The 21,480-nt window shown below is 34.2% G+C and overlaps 2 pseudogenes; one reads left to right on the top strand and one right to left on the bottom strand.

Moving 5' to 3' along the window:
• The first annotated feature begins 8,592 nt into the window (after window positions 1-8,592).
• LOC110658737 (potassium channel AKT2/3-like) lies at window positions 8,593-15,667 on the top strand (annotated as a pseudogene).
• Window positions 15,668-16,638: 971 nt separating this feature from the next.
• Window positions 16,639-21,100, bottom strand: LOC131169608 (serine hydroxymethyltransferase 7-like; annotated as a pseudogene).
• Window positions 21,101-21,480: the final 380 nt, after the last annotated feature.

Raw genomic sequence — 21,480 nt, 5'->3', positions numbered from 1 at the left:
AAATGGTGTGTGGGCTCCTACGTGCGAGGGAGTGTGACAAGTTGCGTAGGGAAGCGACATGAACGCACGCAAACGAGAGCGTTTGCGGGATTGGGTAGGGGAGAATGTAACGGTTCGGCAGTTCCCCACTCCTATTCTTGGCAGTTGGCAAGGCCGTCATAGGATATCTCTTGTTCTATGGAGCTAACCAGTGTGAATCTGAACAGGTACATGCAAGAAACCTCGAAGATGCTTAATATTTGGGCTCAGTAAGCTTGCCAGATAGGGGGAAGGCTGGCCTAGGGGCCCTGGCCAAGGGGGACCTAGGCGCCGTACAGGGCTAGAACTCCCGTTTCGTGACAAAGTGGTATCAGATCAGGCCCTAAATGATCCGAATCACGCTAAGCGCCCCAATGAGACGGGATTAGGCAGGGTGCCGATAGCCTACGAAGCACGGAAACGGCACTGGGTCACGTTTCCCAGTATCCAAAACGTTTCCATGAGGAAACGACCTGACACGGCTGGGAAACGTTTTCGGGCTGTTTCCGAAATTATTGGAAATAGGAAACGCGTTTCTTTAAAGAAAATTAAAAAAAAAAAGGAAAATGGGTAGGTTAAAATCGATCACTTCACAACATTCACCATCAAGATCAACAGAAAAGGAAGAAGAAGAAAAAGAAAAAGAAAGGGAGTATCAGACCTTCAACGGCAGCATCGCAGTTCGCAGGTAAGGATCGCAACATCCTTTCTCTTCTTTTCTCTCTGGTCTGCCATATTCACTCTCTGATATGCCCTCTCCATCCTTATCAACAGAAGAAGAAGAAGAAGAAGAAGAAGAAGAAGAAGCAGAAGGGAGGAACGACGACAAGTACATCACATGTAACGATGGCCTTTCCTTTTTTATAGTTCCTGATTATGCAGTATTAAGTTTATATTAGGATTTGATTAATTTATTATTATTTAATTTATTATTTTCCTTTTCTAATTTCTTTGTGAAACAATTTTATTAAGCAACTTCCATTAATTAATTACAATTTTATTCCATTAGTTAATCATAAATTTATCATATTTAATATTAATTTTTTTTTCTCTAAATGTATATTCCATAATTATATTTTTCTCAAACCAAATTTGAGGAGTTATCATAAATATTTTTTTTTAAAAAAAGAAAGATAAAAAAAAATTTCTCTTAAATTCACTAAAAATTTGCAAGATTTGCCATATTTTTACTATCAACATTTTGAAGGAAATTAAGGACAAATGTAAATATATTTTTAAATTTATTTTTAAAATTATAAAATTTCAAGTTTAAATTCTAATTAATGATAAATAAAAAAAATTACAACATTCAAAATTTGCATTTTATATTAATATATTTTATATTTTTGTAATAATTTATATATAATGTGTTTAATATAATTTGTTTTAATGTATCGTTATATTATATATTAAAATTTTTCATAATAATTTTTATAGTCAATTTATTCAATTCTATTATTTAATTATTTAATCTTTTAATATATAATTTGCATTGTGCTTTAATCCTAAGTATATTATTTGTTTAAATAATTTGTAAATTGTATAAAATTGTATTTTCTTTTTGTCATTTTGATAGGACAATATTTGAATGGATTATTCAAACTTTAATTCTACTCAAGCAAATAGCACTAGTGCCAATTCTTCAAAAACTAGAGAGGAAGAATTTAATTCTTTGTGGAGATATGTAACTAAACTTGAGAAAACTGTAGAATGAGGGGGTAATTGTAAATGGATATGTAATTTTTATGGACAAGAAAAGCAAGGGACTTATACTAAAGTGAAGGCTCATTTATTGAAAATCACTGGAAAAGGGATTGGTGTGTGTAAAAAAGTGATAAATGATAGTATTTCTGAAATGAGGAAATAGGAGGATGAGGCAACAAACAGAATTACCAATTCACAATCTAGGCGAGTTTCTTTGCCCATTAGTATAACTTCTGTTCCTTCATTGAATATAACTGAACCAAGTATTTCAGCAGCTTTGAAGAAAGAAGAGTTAATGATTCTCCTCTTGGTAGAGCTTTTGACTTGCAAACTATAGCTCAATTAGATGCAGAGATTGCTAGAATGTTCTACACTAGGGGTCTACCCTTTAATTTTGCTAGAAATCCTTATTATGTGAGTTCTTATTCTTTTGCTGCTAATCATGCTTTGGGTGGTTATGTGCCGCCTGGTTATAACAAATTGAGAACCACATTACTTTAGCAAGAAAAAGCAAATGTAGAGAGGTTGCTTGAACTAATTAAAAGCACTTGGTTAGAAAAGGGTGTTAGTATTGTGAGTGATGGATGGAGTGATCTCCAGAGGAGGCCTTTGATTAATTTTATGGTTGTTTTTGAGTTTGGCCCCATGTTTATCAAATCTGTAGATTGTTCTGGTGAAGTGAAAGATAAGCAATTTATTGCTAGTTTGCTAAAAGAAGTAATTGATGAGGTGGGTCATCAAAAAGTGGTACAAGTCATTACTGATAATACTTGAAATTGTAAAGGTGCTGGAGAAATCATTGAGGGAATGTTTCCACATATTTATTGGACTCCTTGTGTTATGCACACTCTTAATCTTGCTTTGAAGAATATATGTGCAGCAAAAAATTTGAAAACTAATCAAGAAACTTATGATGTGTGTCATTGGATCACTGAAATCCATGGGGATGCTTTGCAAATCAAGAATTTTATAATGAATTATTCCATGAGGCTTGCAATTTATAATCGGTTTAGCCCTTTGAAATTGCTTTCAGTTGCTGATACTCGTTTTGCTTCTATTGTTGTGATGCTTAAAAGATTTAAACTTATTAGCCGTGCTTTAGAAGCAATGGTTATGAGCGATCAATGGGCACAATACCGAGAAGATGACCAAGGCAAAGCTAGATTTGTTCGTGATAAAGTGGTAGATGAGGATTGGTGGGAAAATGTTGATTACATCATTGCTTTTACTGGGCCCATTTATGACATGATCAGAGTTTGTGACACAGACAAACCATGCCTTCATTTGGTTTATGAGTTGTGGGATTCTATGATTGAAAAGGTGAAGCAAGTTATTTTTGATCATGAAGGAAAGCAAGCAGATGTGTTTTCTCCTTTCTATTATGCAGTTCATCGAATTCTTGTTGATCGTTGGGCAAAGAGCAACACTCCCCTTCATTGTTTGGCTCATTCATTAAATCTAAAGTAAATTTCTAACTTATATACTCATCCTCTTGTTATAATTTTTTTTTATTATTTTCTGAATTTATTTTCTTATTTTGGAAGATTTTATAGTGAAAAATGGCTTCAAGAGGGAGAAGGTAGAGTGCCTCTTCATATAGATGGAGAAGTATCAATTGAAAGAATTAAATGCTTTAGGAGGATTTTTTTTCTAATGAAGATAAGCGAATTAGAGCAAATGATGAATTTGCAAATTTTTCTTTGAAAAGTGGAGCTTTTGCTGATCCTGATTCTATTGGAAGTATGTATGTTATAGATCCTAGGAAATGGTGGGTATGTTTTGGTTCTAATGTACCTTTACTTCAAAGGTTGGCTTTTAAAGTGCTTGGACAACCTACTTCCTCCTCTTGTTGTGAAAGAAATTGGAGTATTTTTTCCTTCATTCATTCATGTAGAAGGAATAAATTAACTCCAAAACGTGCAGAGGACTCGGTTTTTATCCATAATAATCTTCGTCTTCTGTCGAGAAACTCCTTCCCATATTATGATGAGAAGACAAAATTGTGGGATGTTGGTGGTGATCAATTTGGGAGTATGGAAGATGTGGGAGTTCTTGAATTTGCCAACCTTTCATTGGATCAACCAGAGTTAGAGTCTGTTTTATTTGATGAAAATGCAACTACAAGCATGGAGAAGGAGAAAGACAGTGAAGTTGAGGAAATATCATAAATTTCATTATCTTTTCTTTTTAACATTTGAATGTATTGTAGTTAATGTTTATTTCTTATAAGTATGAAACTTCTAAATATGTATCTTTATGGTTGAATTTGAATGTTGATTTGGCTTTATTTATTATTGAACATCTTTCATGATATATAAATATATTTATAAATATACCTCTATATTTTTTATATTTACACGTTTTCCCCACATTTCCGTTTCCTATATTTTTTAAAATGCCGTTTTCTCGTGTTCGCGTTTCCGTGCTACATAGCCGATAGTGATAAGGGTGTTGCTAGAATCGGGTATGATCCGAATCACGCCAAGCGCCCCAACGAGACCGGGGTAGGCAGGGTGCCGATAGCGATAAGGGTGATTTTGGAATCCGGGGGGGGAGAGTGTTAGGCCTCAATGGGATAGAGGTAGACAAGGGCTTTTCAATCCCACATCAGACAAGAAATGGGTCGATCCAAGGGACAAGTGCGGTCTGTAATGCAACATATTAGTGTCTGGTGAGCAATGTGAAGAATCTTGGCAAGGCATTTCTGAGGATGTCTACGTGCGGCAGTGGGCGAGTGCTTTGGCTAGTTGGTGGCCGATTTGTTGCTTAAGTATTTGCTTTGGGCGAGCGCAACAAATGGTATGTGGGCTCCTATGTGCGAGGGGGCGTGACAAGTTGCACAAGGAAGCGATGTGAACACACGCAAACGAGGACGTTTGCGGGATTAGGTGGGGGAGAATGTAACGGTTCGGTAGTTCCTTACTCCTATTCTTAGCAGTTGGCAACAAGCTAACTCTTGCCCTATAGAGCTAACCATTGTGAATCTATACAGGTACGTGCGAGAAATCTTGAAGATGCTTATTATTTGGGCCTCAGCGAGCTTGCCAACTAGGGAGAAGGCTGGCATAGGGGCCTTGGCCAAGGGGGACCTAGGCGCCATACGGGGCTAGAACTCTTGTCCCGTGAGAAAGTGGTATCAGCGCAGGCCCCAGATGATCCGAATCAAGCCAAGCGCCCCAACTAGACAGGGGTAGGCAGGATGCTGATAGCGACAAGGGTGTTGCTGGAATCGGGTGGGGGAGAGTGTCAGGCCTCAATAGGACAGAGCTAGACAAGGGCTTCTTAATCCCACATCGGACAAGAAAGGGGTCAATCCAAGGGACAAGTGCGATCTGTCACGCAGCATATTAGTGTCTGGCGAGCAATGTGAAGAATCTTGGCAAGGCATTTCTGAGGATGTCTACGTGCGACAGTGGGCGAGTGCTTTGGCTAGTTAGTGGCCAACTTGCTGCTTAAGTGTTTGCGTTAGGCGAGCACAACAAATGGTGTGTGGGCTCCTATGTGCGAGGGAGCGTGACAAGTTGCGCAGGGAAGCGACGTGAACACACGCAAACAAGGGCATTTGCGGGATTAGGTGGGGGAGAATGTAACGGTTCGATAGTTCTCCACTCCGATTCTTAGCAGTTGGCAAGGTCGTTACGAGCTAACTCTTGCCTTATGGAGCTAACCATTGTGAATCTATATAGACACATGCGAGAAACATCGAAGATGCTTATTATTTGGGCCTCAGTGAGCTTGCCAGATAGGGGGAAGGCTAGCCTAGGGGGACCTAGGCACCGTACGGGGCCAGAACTCCCGTCCCGTGACATGTGCTCTTATCCATTCTCTCACATCCTTTAAATTAGGGTTCTGAAGGATTTCTGGTACCTGTTTCCAAGTTGTTTTATATATATATATATATATAGAATCATTATTTTTTTTTGTTTCTCCAGTCTTTTGCATCTATCAAATATTCATGTAAAATCCATTAGACTTGTACTTTACATGTTTCTTTGTCAAAGGATTGAAGCCTTGCTCTTCCTTTTTTTTTTTTTTTGATGAAAGATAGGAAAGCTTTGCTTGGTTAGTAGGGCTATAGTCTGGCATTTGACTATTTTGAGACATTTTGGTTCTCCAAAGAAAAAAAATGGAGATATTTTTCTTCGGTGCCATGTGTAATTACGTTTGTCTCACTTTCTCTGCCTGGTGCTTCTAGTTTATGGCTTGTATAGTATATTAGATTAGGTACTAAGTTTGGTCTAACTTTATATATGACTTGTCCTGAAACTTTAGGTTTACAGGATAAAAAATTCTATTATTATATCGTCTTTCTATTGTTGATATTGTTGCACCTGGAATAGAGGTGTTTACCTAGACTTTGTATAGTGTCTGGATCTCTCCACCTGTCTTAAGCTTGTGCGTCAGATGCTTAACAATTTTTAGTATCACCGAGATTCTTCCCTTTTTCAGGATCTCCCAAACTATGCTCAGCATAATGTACCCATCTTTTCACTTCCTCAAGAATCGTTGTGGTGTGGTGACACCACGAAGCCCAAGGCAAAAACTATTGATCTTTGCAATAATCCAATGACAAAGGAGCCCAAGCTTCACGTGACTGCATAATTTTAATTAAAATATCTTTAAATATTAATTATTATTAAAATATTAATATAACAATGGGCAATTAAAATTTGGTTCGACTTAAAGTTTAAGGAATACAAAACTCATAACTTTATAAGGACTAAAATGTAAAGCCAATAATAAATTTCATCCATTAAAATTACTAATCATAAAATGGTAAATAATCAGAACATATTAATTTTAGAATATTTTCTTTAATTAACCTTTTTCTTCATCTAAAAGACTACTTTTTAATTGTTTAATGTTTTGTTTATTTTACAGAAAATATTTTTTTTTTATTTTTTAATATTTAAAATATTAAAAAATAAATCAACAAGAAAATATTAATATTATAATCAAATAATAAAAAATATTTCTCATATAAAATTTATTTTTTTACAAAATAAATGGATCCTAAATTAATATTTTCTTTGGTAAATTTTGGTATGATCTACTAAATTTATTTGATTCAAAGTGACTAATAATTTATTTTAATTCATATAAAACTTTAAATAATCAGAATTTAAATAATTTCATGAAATTAAAATTTTAATTCAATGCTCATAGTTGGTTTGTAGGAAAATTTTATCAAATTTAATTATTTATTTTCAAATTCTTTAAAAAATAATAATAAATAAATAAATAGATTTATTTCACCAACAAGAAAATGAGAAAAATTTGTAAATGGAATTAAATATAAAATTTAGTCTAATGTGATAAAAAAGAATTATTATAGATGAATCTATTACTGTTAGAAATATTAAATGTAATAAAAGAAAATAAATTTCTAAATAAATTAATAAAATTAAATAATTTAAATAATAAAATTAATATATAAATGATAAATACTTAAATTTAATATATAAATATTTTTTATAATATTTATTATTAATTAGTATATTATTAGCATAATTTTGATTTAATAATATAAATAATATGTCTGGTCTCCATCATGTCCAACCTCAGTCCACACTCTTCGCATTGAATTGGAAATCAAATCTCTCAAACAACAACCACAAACTATATTTTTTTTTATTGCTGTCAGTTTGCACATGCACAATAAATTCGTCCTTTTATAAAATATTAAACTTTAATTTTAATTAAAATTCAAAATTTTCATTAAATATTATAAAAATAAATATATTATATTTATATTAATTTTTTTAAAAAATAAAATATACATATTTAATTATCATCTCCATGTTCCAATAAAATATACAATCCCACAGATTCAATATTGTCATATTAAAAAATCAACAAATTTTATTAGATATAATAATAAGTCTAATAATAAAAATTTTATGTTTAATAATTGAGTATTGTCTGTAATTATTTATAATATTTAAATTTTTGATGTTATTAATGAATTTATGTTTTTATAAAAAATATTTAAATTAAAATTTCAATTTTTTTTTAAAGTAAAGACAATTATGAAGTGTTGGGAAAAATAGCATTTTTCATGTGATAATAATTATAATTAATAAATATAACAATATTTCATATGCATATTTTATTTTAATATTTCACCTGCTTTTAAAAGCTAAAATATGGTTTTTCTTTTTCATGTATGTTAATTTTTTTTTAATTTTTATGTGCTCTAAAATTTTTAAATAACTTTAAATTTTTAAAATTGTTTAATTTTTAAATTTAAGATATTTTAAATATGATTTTGATTTGGATTAAATTTAATAATTAAAATTAATTAATAATATCATATAAATCAATTAATTATATTAAATTATTTTTAGTGGATGGAAGGCAATTAAGTGATTCTTGATAATACATTTTTACAAAAATTGAATGATTATAAGAAAAATTAAATTATTATGTATGCAAATGCTTAAAAAATTGAATGATTCACATATGAGATATAAATGAATGGATCATATTCTAGCAGTGATTCTTTTCACTTGAATAAAAACAATACATGTTACAGTATGTGACAAATTGATTATGGTTGTAACATCATATATTAATATTGGAATTATGTGGGAAAGAGAGAGAGAGAGAGAGAATACTTGGGAGGTGAGAAGGCAGCCCATATTATATATGGTCCTCTCCTCACACCCCACCACCATGTCTATTCCTCATCTTATCACTTAAAAATCAATCAATGCAAGGATTTCCAATAAGCCTATTCCCCTGAAATTAAAACACCCCAATTTCATTTCCAACAAGGCATTATTCTCCATGTCTCTCTCTCTCCACCTTGCTTAACTTGATTTCATCAAATGATTAAAGGCATATTACCCACTTGATTGGTATAAGATTCGAATTCTCATTCTCTCAATCTCTTGGTAAAAAAAAATATATATAAATAAGAGGACCATCTTCTTCAATAATATACCTTGAAGAAAACCTTCCCTTTCCTAGCTTTCCTTTCTGGCCTTGCCATGCCAAGATATCATCTCTCTCTCTCTCTTTCTTTCTTCCCAAGAACATAGCTAGAGTTGTTGGTTTTCAAGAATGGAAATGAGATTAGCACCAAGTAATGATCTTAAGCTGCCTTCTAACATGAAGAAGAGTTGCAAAAACCACCATGGAGAAACAGAAACTACTCATCATCATGAAGAATATGATACATCTATTTCTCTTTCTAGCTTGTCCAAGATTATTCTTCCACCTTTGGGTGTCTCTAGCTATAACCAGATTCCTACAGAGACTAAAGGCTGGATCATATCTCCTATGGATTCAAAATACAGGTATTTCCCACAACTTTTACCTCCATTTTCTTCACCAATATTAACACTATCGAACGGTTCTAATATAAAAATTAATATTAACATGAAAAATAAAATACTTTCATATCATAACTACATGACTTTCGATCATTAAGCTTAGTTTTAATTCTTTTTTTTTTTATCTTGTTTCATCCTCATCTTCCAAGGTGAAACGAGATACTAGCTGATACATGAATGAAAGGTTGTGGTAACTTTGCTATCCAGGCATGCTCATAATTTTCCAGTTAGAGAAAATTAAGTTACAACGACTGTATTATAATATTATCATAATCAACATCAAAATCTATCTATCCAACATATAACGATTATATAGAATAATTTCTTGTTTAATTGTTGTTTGTATATGAATTATTTTCTACAACCTCCAATTACATATATCAGAAAGAATAATTTCTCGCTTAAATATATTTTTTAAGAATAAATATGTTGGTTAGAAATTATTAAAAATTATTTTTAAGAAATTAAAATTCTTAAAACCTTTTTAACAGTGTTTAATGGGTACTTTTCAACTATTGAGTGGACATAATTTTGTTTTTTCTATCAATTATTGTCGGTTGGCAGAATTTCATCTGCTTTTTGAAAAATCAGTCAGACATACAATGCTCACCTAAAACACTTTTTCTTTTTTCTTATAAGAAACACACCTAAAACATTTTATTCGTAAGGAAAATGACTCTTCCCCTTAAAAAGGAAATTATTTTTTATTTTTTAGATTTTTATAATTTTATTAAAATATAAAAATATTTATATATACATAATATAAATATATATCATTAATTCATTATGATAAATAAATAAATTTTAAAATTTTATTATTATTATTTATTGCAGGTGTTGGGAGTCATTTATGGTGCTGCTGGTAGCTTATTCAGCATGGGTATACCCATTTGAAGTAGCATTTCTGAATTCATCTCGAAATAAAAGGCTATACATGGCAGACAACATCGTTGATCTATTTTTCGCCATTGATATTATCTTAACTTTCTTCGTTGCTTATATTGATTCAAGAACCCAGCTTTTGGTTCGCGACAGAAGAAAGATTTCTATAAGGTTAGCAATTTCCTCCACTTCTTTAATCATCACTTATTCATTAAATAGATAAAAAAAAATACTTGAAAATTTATTTTCAAAAATAAAATTCATAAACCTGAAAATGGGTTTTCTTCTTTCTTTTTTTTTTTAATTTTATAATTTAGATTATTTTAAAATTAAAAAATTTATAAATAATAGAGAAAATTATAAACAATAAGTCTAGGTCTACCAAAGTCCACGATATGTCTCCACCAGAAACATTCTGGTAGTTTGCTGATCTTATCTCATTCAAAAGAAGAGGAAAAAAAGAAAGTTGATTATGACATTTTATTTACAGTTAATTATAAGATGAATAGGATGTGATTAAATTACATTATGGGGAATTTATAATTTGATCCCTGAGTTTTACCCTATATTATATTTTTAGTATCTAAATTTTGAAAAATTAAGTATTTAATCCCTTTAATTTTAATATATAAAATAATTGTCCCTATAATTTTAATATTTAAAACAATTACATCCATTGACAAAATGACTAAATTGTTCTATATATTAAAATTACAAAGAATAAAGTGTGATATAATATTAAATTTAGAGACTAAATAATTAATTTTTCAACTCAACTCAACTTAACGAAGCCTTTATCCAAAAAATTTGGGGTTGCTTATATGGATTCACTTTATCCACTCTAAACGATTTTGAGTTAAATACTCAGAAATGTGTAATGCTTCTAGGTCATGTTATATTAATTTCCTCCAAGTCAATTTAGGTCTACCCCTTTTTTTCTTTCTATCCTCTAACCTAATGTGCTCTACTTATCTAACTGGAGCCTCCGTATGTCTACGCTTCACATGACCAAACTAAAACCTCCATGAACATTCTCATAACCTTGCCTATCACTTCCTACATGTCCATTCAAATCTCCACCAATAAAAACATTCTCTTCATTTGGTATGCTTTACATTACATTAAATCATCCATATCTTCCCAAAACCTTTGTTTAGTCTCACTATCTAGTCTTATTTGTTGGGCATAAGCACTAACTATATTTATTGTTTCTCCTTCTAGTACTAGCTTTACTAGTATAATTCTATCTCCTACTCTTTTCACAGCTATTACAGCGTCTTTCAATGTCCTGTCTATGATTATGCCCATTTCGTTTTTATTTTTCTTCTTTTCGGTAAATCACAGTTTGTACCCTGAATTATCCACTTCCTTGCTTTTCTCTCCTACCAATTTAGTCTCCTGAATGCAAGCAATATTCACCATTCTCCTTTTCAAGGTATCCACAAGCTCCATTAATTTTCCTCTAAGTGATCCAACATTCCAAGTACCAACCCTGATCCTCCTCCTATCCTGTTCCTTTCTAATTAGTCTCTTTCTATGATATCTTCTATTATTTTCTATGTTTATTTTGTGTTATGTTCTACTATTTGTTCTACTATTTGTCCTATGGACTAACTTTTTTAACCACACCCGTTCATGATGTGGAAACCCTTGCTCACTTAACACCACACCTTAGCGCCGGTATGGCGCGCCGCCGGTGAACGCCTACACCCTTGCATAATTCTCACTACACCCGGATTCCGATATAGCTCATCGTAAGTACAGGATGCCCCAACGCTTATATCATTTGAATCTATATCATAAGGTGTGACTAAAAGTTGTCACCATCGCAACCCTCCTCCTTTATCCGGCTTAGGACCGACTAAGCGCAAACTACTTAGGCGAGTTTAAACAATTAATTTCTCAAAATTTAAAATAAATGTAATATAAGGTAAATCTAATTATAAATTTCCTTACATTATTACACACCCTTATTATAACCTTTTGTTTTAATGAGAAAAGAATCTCTCAATGAATAATTTAGACTTTGGCTTTTCTTTTTTTTTCCTTTTCTTTCTTCTGTTTGTTTTTCTTTTTTTTTTTCCTTTCTTTATCCTACATAATTATTTTTTTAATTATTTCTTGACTCAATTATAGGATTAATGGCTCTATTTTCTCTATATAGCATCAGGCACATTCTTGCCATTTCTAGATTGAGAATAGAACCATCTAATCATTCTTCTTTCTTTTTTTGTTATGAAAAGTACATAATACCAATTGGGTTCAAACTGATCTTTGAGAATATGCTACGTTTCACAAGACTTGAAAGAAAGATTTTGTTGTGTTAGGTAAGGAAAATTTTTAATATTAGAAGAATCAATTGGTGTATTTAGTTGCATTGGAATATGAGTATAATTTACAATAGAAGGTGTGTTTAAGCAAATGGAGATGAGCATTGAGTGGCGTGAGTTTCATATGTAGGTACCTATCAACCTGGTTCTTGATGGATGTGACATCAACTATCCCATTTGAGGCTTTGGGCTACTTGTTCACAGGCAAACAAAAGATACAACTCTCTTACTCCCTTTTGGGAATCCTCAGATTTTGGCGTCTCAGGAGAGTTAAGCAGCTCTTCACTAGGTACCCCACCATCTTCTTAATCAACTTAATTTTTAGGACACTTGACCCCAACAAGAACACATACAACAAAATGAAAAATAAATAAAAATTCTATTATGTGAGCTTAACTTTCTCCTTTTTTTCTTCATTTTTTCGCAGGCTGGAGAAGGATATAAGGTTTAGCTATTTCTGGATCCGATGTGCTAGGTTACTGTCTGTGAGTGAATCTTTGGTTTGCTCCCACCTAATAAATCTTGTTGAAGCCTAAATTTTGCATACAAATGTGATGTGTGTCTATCAAATTTTATAGGAAAATATTTCACTTGTGAGAGAAAAAAAGAAAAAAAAGAAAATGTTTGACAAGGAATGAGCTTTAACTCGGTAGTGCCTGAAATCATCTCTAAAATTGTAACGTCTCGAGTTCTAGTTTCAAGCCAAATTGCTAAAAAAAAAAGAAAATGCCGCCAATCACTTGTTGGATAAAGAACTACCTAAAGTCACTTAACCAAACTAGCTTTTCATGTGTGCAGGTCACACTGTTTCTAGTGCATTGTGCTGGGTGCCTGTACTACTTGCTAGCTGACAGATACCCACATCAAGGAAAGACATGGCTAGGTTCTGTGAACCCAAATTTCAGAGAAACGAGCCTTTGGATTAGATATATTTCAGCTTTGTACTGGTCCGTAACCACCATGACCACAGTTGGTTATGGTGACCTTCATGCTGTGAACACTGTGGAAATGATCTTCATTATTTTCTACATGCTCTTCAACCTTGGCCTCACTGCTTATTTGATTGGTAACATGACGAATCTAGTCGTGGAAGGAACTCGTCGTACCATGGAATTTGTAAGTATAGTTCATTTATGTTCCTTTGCTAGTGGAAGTGAAATGGTAATGGTTCATGATGGAATTGTTGGCCAATTGTGCAGAGGAGTAGCATTGAAGCAGTATCAAATTTTGTGTGCAGAAATCGCTTGCCTCCAAGATTGAAAGAGCAGATTTTGGCTTATATGTGTCTGAGATTTAAGGCTGAGAGCTTGAACCAGAATCATTTGATTGAACAATTACTAAAATCCATATGCAAATGCATTTGCCACCATTTGTTTTTGCCAACAGTGGAGAAGGTTTATCTTTTCAAGGGTGTCTCAAGGGAAATACTGCTGCTTCTGGTGAGGACCTATAATCTTCTTCTTCATCATCATATTCAAACACTATAGTTTCATACAAGATCATAAGCATTTTCCATGTAAAGCTTCGAGTTCTTATTTAAAACACTCAAGCTAGACTCAAAGCAGAATGGCATGGATGAATTAGGTCGCAGAGATGAAAGCTGAGTACATTCCACCTAGAGAAGATGTCATCATGCAGAATGAAGCACCTGATGATATTTACATAATTGTATCTGGAGAGGTAGAAATTATTGATTCTGATCTGATAAAGAGCGAGTATTTGGGACTCTGCAGTCTGGAGACATTTTTGGAGAAGTTGGTGCACTTTGTTGCAAGCATCAAAGCTTCACATTTCGAACCAGGACACTTTCACAACTCCTGAAGCTCAAAAGCAGTGCTCTGATAGAAACTATGCAGACCAAACAAGAAGATTATATAGCTATAATTAAAAACTTCCTTCAGGTCTCTGTTAGTAAATTTAATGTCAATTACAGAATTTCCTCTAAATTTTTGTTCCTTGAGAGGTTATTGAAGGTTTAATTTAATATGTTCCATTGCAGCATCACAAGAAGCTCAAGGATTTGAAGATTGGAGAATTTCTGACTGAGGGTGGAGAAGAAGATGGTGATCCAAACATGGCTTTCAATTTGCTGACAGCAGCTAGTGCAGGCAATGCTGCTTTTCTTGAAGAACTTCTAAGGGCAAAATTGGATCCTGATATTGAGACTCTAAGGGAAGAACCCCATTGGTATTCTCCTATATATCTAACCATATTCATATTCATAATTTGTTGAACTTAATTAAGAATGAAAAGGAAATATTCAACTAATTTGTTAATCATAATTGGCTTCTTCCTCAACAATTTCTTGTTTTTCCTGCACAAGAACTAGTTTATTGAGAAATTTTGTGATGCACCAGCACATTGCAGCCTCAAAAGGGCATGAGGACTGTGTCCTGGCACTCCTTAGACATGGATGCAATATACACTTGAGAGGTAATACACGATTCATAATCTCCTAAACCCAAATTTGAAATCTCTTTTTCTGCCAATGCTTTTTCTCCTGTGACTTAAATTGTATTCCATCAACACAGATGTTAATGGAAACACTGCTTTATGGGAAGCATTATCATCAAAGCACCAATCTGTATTTAGAATTCTCTATCACTTCGCAAATGTTTCTGACCCTCAAACTGCTGGTGATCTTTATGCACTGCTGCGAAACGGAACGATCTGACAATGATGAAGGAACTCTTGAAGCATGGGCTAAACGTCGACTCAAAGGATCGCCAAGGGAAAACAGCAGTACAAATAGCCATTGCACAGAATTATGTAGGCATGGTAGACTTGCTAGTAATGAATGGTGCAGATGTTTCTGCAGCAAACAGAAGCGAGTTTTCTTCGACAGCTTTGAAAGAAATGATGCAAAAGAGAGAAATTGGACACAGGATTACAATGCCAGATACTGTGACTAGTGATGAAGTGATTTCGAAGATGAATCAAGAAGAGGAAGAATGCAACTCCTCCGGAAAATCCATTGGATTGAAATATATAAGGGTGAGCATATATAGAGGCCATCCTCTGGTTAGGAAAGAGAATTGTTGCAGGGAATCGGGGAGATTGATCAGATTGCCAAATTCAATAGAGGAGCTCAAGAGCATTGCAGGTTAGATTTCTGCTTTGAATATCAAAAATTCTTTTTCATGAAAACTTGTTGTGTAGCAAATTTCCTTACTTCGTCAATCTCTTGCTGTTTTATAGGCGAAAAGTTTAGATTTGATGCAAGAAATGCCATTGTAACAGATGAAGAAGGTTCAGAAATTGACTCTATTGAAGTGATTAGAGATAATGATAAGCTTTTCATAGTTGAAGATCCAAATTCCTTTATGTAACCAAAGATTATTAGTGACTTACAATCTATTTGGATCAATCCAGTTAAATCTCATTTATCTTTTTATACCTCTGTAAGGGTATAGATAATGAGTAATCTCAAATTTGATTATTGATGGTTGACTAAATCACCCACAATTATAAGCAAAACTTTAGAAGAGCTATCTAGCTTTCACTAAAGATCCATTCCAACAGTCAAGTTAGAAAACTAGAAGCTTGACGAAAGATAACTCACCATTCCTTACAAAATTAGTGTAACACAGTTTTAAAAAAATGTTTTGGGTGAAATTAGATATCTCCATTTTAATTACATCATTCACAAATATAGATTAATCATCATAGAAATTGAATAAATATAAATTATCATTGCACAGCTCTCCATTTGATCAAGTTAAACAGCTGCATTTAAGGGAAGAAATAAAACAACTACGGAAATGACTTTCAAATCAACACTTGGCTTACTACAGAAATGACTTTCAAATCAACACTTGGCTTACAGATACTGTGATGCTTATGCCAGCTCCTCTTTCTACACATTGAACTTACAACTACATAGTTTTAAAATCAAAAGGTATAAATGACATGCTTGGTTTGCCATGTTTCAATGCAATTCTACAAATACAATGAAAATTTCCAAGAAACCAAGAATTGAATTCAAAACAGGATTGGTGTAAATTTACAATGCCAAGATAGATCAAAAGGATTATTGACCTCACATTGTGCTCGCTTAAAAAAATCTGGGCTTTATTTCCCAATGCATCAAGAATATTTTTATATATATTCTATAGGCTCTCTCAAATATAAGGCCGTGAATGAGAATCAATTAATCTTCAAATTGTCACCCATCTTTAAGAAAGTTGCTAATGTATTGATAGCTACAACCTTCTCGAATAGAAGATGCTAAGTTTATATTTCCCTTTCCCAATTTGTCCATATAAAACCCTCATCTATCACAGGAGTGCCACCACCATTTGATAAAAAATCCACAATGCACAAGTGAATGATGAGAAAGGGTCAATACCAGAAAGATCCTTCCATCATCCATGAACTGAGCAAAATTCCTATATCAGGCAATCGAAAGACCTACTTAAAACTGCTGTTTTAGAGGCCAATCCAGTGCATAAAAGCGACTAACTGATTTACATTTGACATGGTTGCAAAGAGCAGAAGAGGCCTGGCATGCAGCAAGTATGAATTTGAAAATTGCATTCTTAAAACCTATTTACAAGTCAAAACCTGGCATTGCAAACTGAGTTGCAAAGTTTCAACACGATTCGAGCTCCAAAATTTCCTTATTGCTCTGCAAACCCTTTAGAAAGCCTTTCCATGCTCACGCTGCATCATACTAGCAATCTGCAGCTCTTAGGAGAAAATCAGCAATTGTCTCAAAATCAGATTCCAGGCAACCTCTGATGTCATAGCAGGAGTACCTGGAATGATAAGATGCATTACATCAAGATTCACATTTTACGGCAACAATATTCAACAGAGCCTTCACTTACCAATCCTTACTCCTCCAGGAGTATTGGTGCAATTGCAACCAAAAATAGCAATTTTATTTACAGTGATGTGGCACAACTCACAGACCTTCTCATAAGTTTTCCTGAAAAACCAATAAACAAATAAAATTGTTGAAAGACAAGGGAAACCTTCTTGTATAAAACATTAGGCTGCAATAAAATAAGTTCCACTAGATTCAGTGCAGAAAATATGCAGACAGATGCAGAATGATGAGTGAACTCAAAACAGAATTTCATGTCAGAATAGAAAAGCTTCCCACACACAAAAGCACAAATACATGCATAACTTATTGTTATGACAAAAATCAGACTGTAAGCAAGCAAAGAAAGACCTCCAGCCAGAGAGGCTAAGTCATGTCTATGAAGGAAAGAAAGAACACTTGTATATCTAATCAAATTTACCCATATTCTGTAGAAGGAAATAATGCCAACATTGCTTTATGCAACAACATTTTGCCCAGGAGAGAAACAACATCTCCATGAAGTCAGAGCAGCTCAAACAAGAACTTGATAATACACAAAAATATCAAAAAACAATGCATACATCCAACAAAAGGCCCAAGTTGAAGAGAAGGGAAGGTCAATGAACATAGTTTGACTATAGCCAACAGACGCAGATCAATTGAACAAAAGGAAGAACAAAGGGAGAAAAAGGACAAAAGAAGTTGGAAGTTATAAGAAATGGCTTGATTCAAACATATTAAATAGAACACATCCTCAGTAAAGATGAATGGAGGAATACGGTTCATGCATCCAGCTCCAGCTAAATGGAATGATTAAGTTGAGTGGTATCATGGTAACCAGAGGAAGGAGAGGGAGAAAACGAAAGAGAGAGAAAGCTTGGTTGAACTTCAAGCCATCAGCAGAAAAAGGGACACATAATTGTGATTTTCTCAATTTATCTAAATGATGGATTTCTTAAATGCTTTTGAGAATGAGAAAGAAAAAATTTGGACAAATAAAATTGAATCAGTAGATTTTTTCTTCATAAAAGAAGAAAAAAGGCATCGCCTCATGAACAGCAATATAAAACAGCACTACACCTGTTAATCCCAGAGGCCTTAAATCCCAAAGTAAAAAGTGGTTGTCTGTGCCTCCAGTTACTAGCCTGCATTTTCTTCTCAACAAAGCACAGGCTAAAGCCTGTGCATTCTTCTTCACCTGTTGCATGTACACCTTGAACTCAGGAGTAGCTACTTGTTTTAAGGCTATGGCAAGAGCAGCAATATGGTTATTATGTGGTCCGCCTTGTACTGATGGAAAGACAGCAAAGTTTATCTTTTCCTCAAAGTCATACTGATCACTATCATCTCCTTGACCCACAAGCATTCCTCTTTTCCTTGGCTTCACACCCTTCCTAAAAAAAATTATACCTCCCCTAGGACCTCAAGACTTTTATGTGTTGTTGAGGTAACAATGTCACAGTAATCAAACGGATTTACACATTCCTGGAAAAAATGTCAATAGGATATATCCTTTTTTTTTTTTCCTTCTAATTAACAGACAAGTCAATTGGATATATCTGGCAACATCACGTTTAAAATTTACCAAAGCTTGTCAGCTCAACTATAGAAAATATTCAAGCTTCCTAAGTGAAAGCCTTCAAACAAAATAACAAGACACATGAATTTGCATGTTAAACTACATTTTATTTTGCACAAAAAAGACCTATCTAAAAATAGGCCAGAGCAGGAGCTGCCACAAAAATGCTGCAGCATGCAAATTTTAACAATATCTTTAATGAAAACAAATCCTAACTAGAATAGGAAAATTTATTAAAATTCTAAATAGAATAGGAAACTAAAATGGAATAGGAAAACACTAAAATAAAATCCTAATTAGAATGGGAAACCTTAAAACTGAAAAATCCAGCTCTGCATCAGCACCAATCACCAGTTACCAATTATGTGAATTAATTTTCATTCTATCTAGGTTTCAGTTATCTATCGGACTGGGAACATGGCAGGACTTCATCATGACCAAGAGATGTAGCACAGCCAAATTCCCTTATGTAAAGAATGAAAAATATAATATTTAAAAAATATCTGCAGAAACAAAAGGATACTTATTGTAATAGGATTAACAATACTAACTAGCTACATTCCTGTCAATGTGAGATGGAGATTTCAGAGAAAATCTTAACACTTTGACTCAGCATTTCTATTATTCTATATTAAGTGTCTACTCTCAAGAGTCAACTCAAATCTACAGCCTTTTAGTTACAAATAGAAGACTCCTGATATTCACCAATCAAGCAACCAAAGTCTTTTCAAAGAAAACATCAAGCAGAAAGATTTTAGCTTCTACTAAACAATTCCTTTCTAGAATGAATTTAAAAGTTCACAAGTTTAAAAATATTACTAATAGTAAGTCTCAACATCCTTGTGTCTTGCATGACTCGATATTGGGAGAAACCCTTAATGACATCACAAACAAGAAAATACCAGCCAAAGGCAGCAATATAAGGATTTCATACTCTGTCCCTGTTCAAACAACTCCTTTTTCCTACCAGGTGAATTGGCTTGATGTTGGTTAGCAGACTATAAAATAGAGACTTGCATATGAATTCAAACAGTCAACAGTAAATTCAACGCAAAGAAATAAAGTTATCAAAAATAGAAATAAAAAAGCAGATAATAAAGTATCATAGTTAGCACCTTAGCAGCAACAAGACCACTAATCTGGAGCCATATCACACAAAAGTACAGCACCACACCTATCGGCAATCTGCCTAAACCTAGCATAATCCCACTCCCTTGGATACGTGCTCCATCCACAAATAAGAATTTTTGGCCTAAAATCAAGTGACCTCTCATCCAGCTAATCAAAATCGATATACCCAGTAAGCGGATTCACCTTGTACGGCAAACTCTCAAAGAAAAATGGAGGCACTTGACACTTTCCTCCCACTGGGCATATAATAACCGTGGCTGGAATTCTCCGGAAGGATTATCCAACCCCATTATCCTATCTCCGGGCAGCAACAAACCCGTATAAACTGCGAAATTTGCAGAGGTACACGAATAAGGCTGCACATTGACTCCCCATTTCTCTGAATCCAAACCAAAAGCATTCAAGGCTCGCTTCCAACACAGCGTTTCTATTTCATCTATGTACTGATTCCCACAGTAGTATCGCGACCCAGGCATTCCTTCCGAGTACTTGTTCGTTAAATGACTTCCCAGAGCCTCCATTACTGCTCGACAAACAAAATTCTCCGAAGCTATCAATTCAAGACCCTTATATTGCCTCTCTCTTTCCTTCTCCATCATATCAAATATCTCAGGATCCGACATACAAAGCGGCTGGTTACCCCATGACTTAACCGACTTTCTCCGCTCTTCAAGGTCCAATTCACCCGATGTTGCCGTTCTTTCGACGAAATCGATGATGATTCGCTCTCTCTTCGCCGCTTAAAGCACATGGAGTACCCTAAGATGCGAACTTCCTTCTCATCTTCTTCTTCTTCTTCTTCAGTTTTCTCATCATCGTCGTTTTGCCCATCTATATTGCCGTTTTCATGACTACGTTGTTGATGATGATTGTCCACTAGTGGCTCCAGCAATTGAAGAGGAACCGATGAGACAGGGAGAGAAGGGTCGCGGAAGCTGGAATCGAGCTGGAGAGAGATGGAATCGTCGGCGATTTGAGCACGGTGGGAGGTCGTCGTGCTTGATGCAAACCCTAGAGATAGGTCAGACTCCATAGCAGAATAAATATATAAGAAGGTGAATTTTCTTAGGGATTAAGGTTGGGAACAACGGTAGCAACAGAAGAAACAGCGACAAGAGGGCTTGAAGAGCTTGCAATAGCAGTAGCGGAACATAGAAGGTGAAGATGAAGGAACACAAACTTGCATAAAAACTGTAAACAAGCAAGCCCTAGAAACGGAGCATTTGCAGAGAGGAAAGTGTGGAAAGGAAAGGCAAGGAAAGAATGAAGGAGGAAGGCAGAGGTCTAGAGATAGAAACAACAAACAAGCTGAATCTATGGACTGACCTCTTATTAGCTACAAGGCCCTGAAATGCTATGGGCTCAGAAACCTGAAATAAGAAAAAGGTCCAATCCCTCGAAGCTTCGTTCTACTGAAACTGCCCCCAGCCGCCACGAGAGGAGCAAGAACCAAAAAATCAGGCTTTTTCTTTTACTTCGCTCGCCGGACAGCCACAAGACAGTGCCGTCACTTCGCCTTGGGCCATATACATTGTGCTTGCTGGCTTTCGTTGATCATTAAAAAGGAGAATGGATTTCGAATTTTACAGTTTTTACAAGGTATTGGCAATGCTATTTTCCTTTTCTGTGCTTCAGAACCTGACGATATTCATGTATATCTTGGAACACCACGTCTTTGAGAAATTGACT

This window comes from Hevea brasiliensis, chromosome 10 (genome assembly GCF_030052815.1).
Source record: "Hevea brasiliensis isolate MT/VB/25A 57/8 chromosome 10, ASM3005281v1, whole genome shotgun sequence".
Taxonomy (NCBI): domain Eukaryota; kingdom Viridiplantae; phylum Streptophyta; class Magnoliopsida; order Malpighiales; family Euphorbiaceae; genus Hevea; species Hevea brasiliensis.
This window is presented reverse-complemented; position numbering and strand designations above follow the sequence as displayed.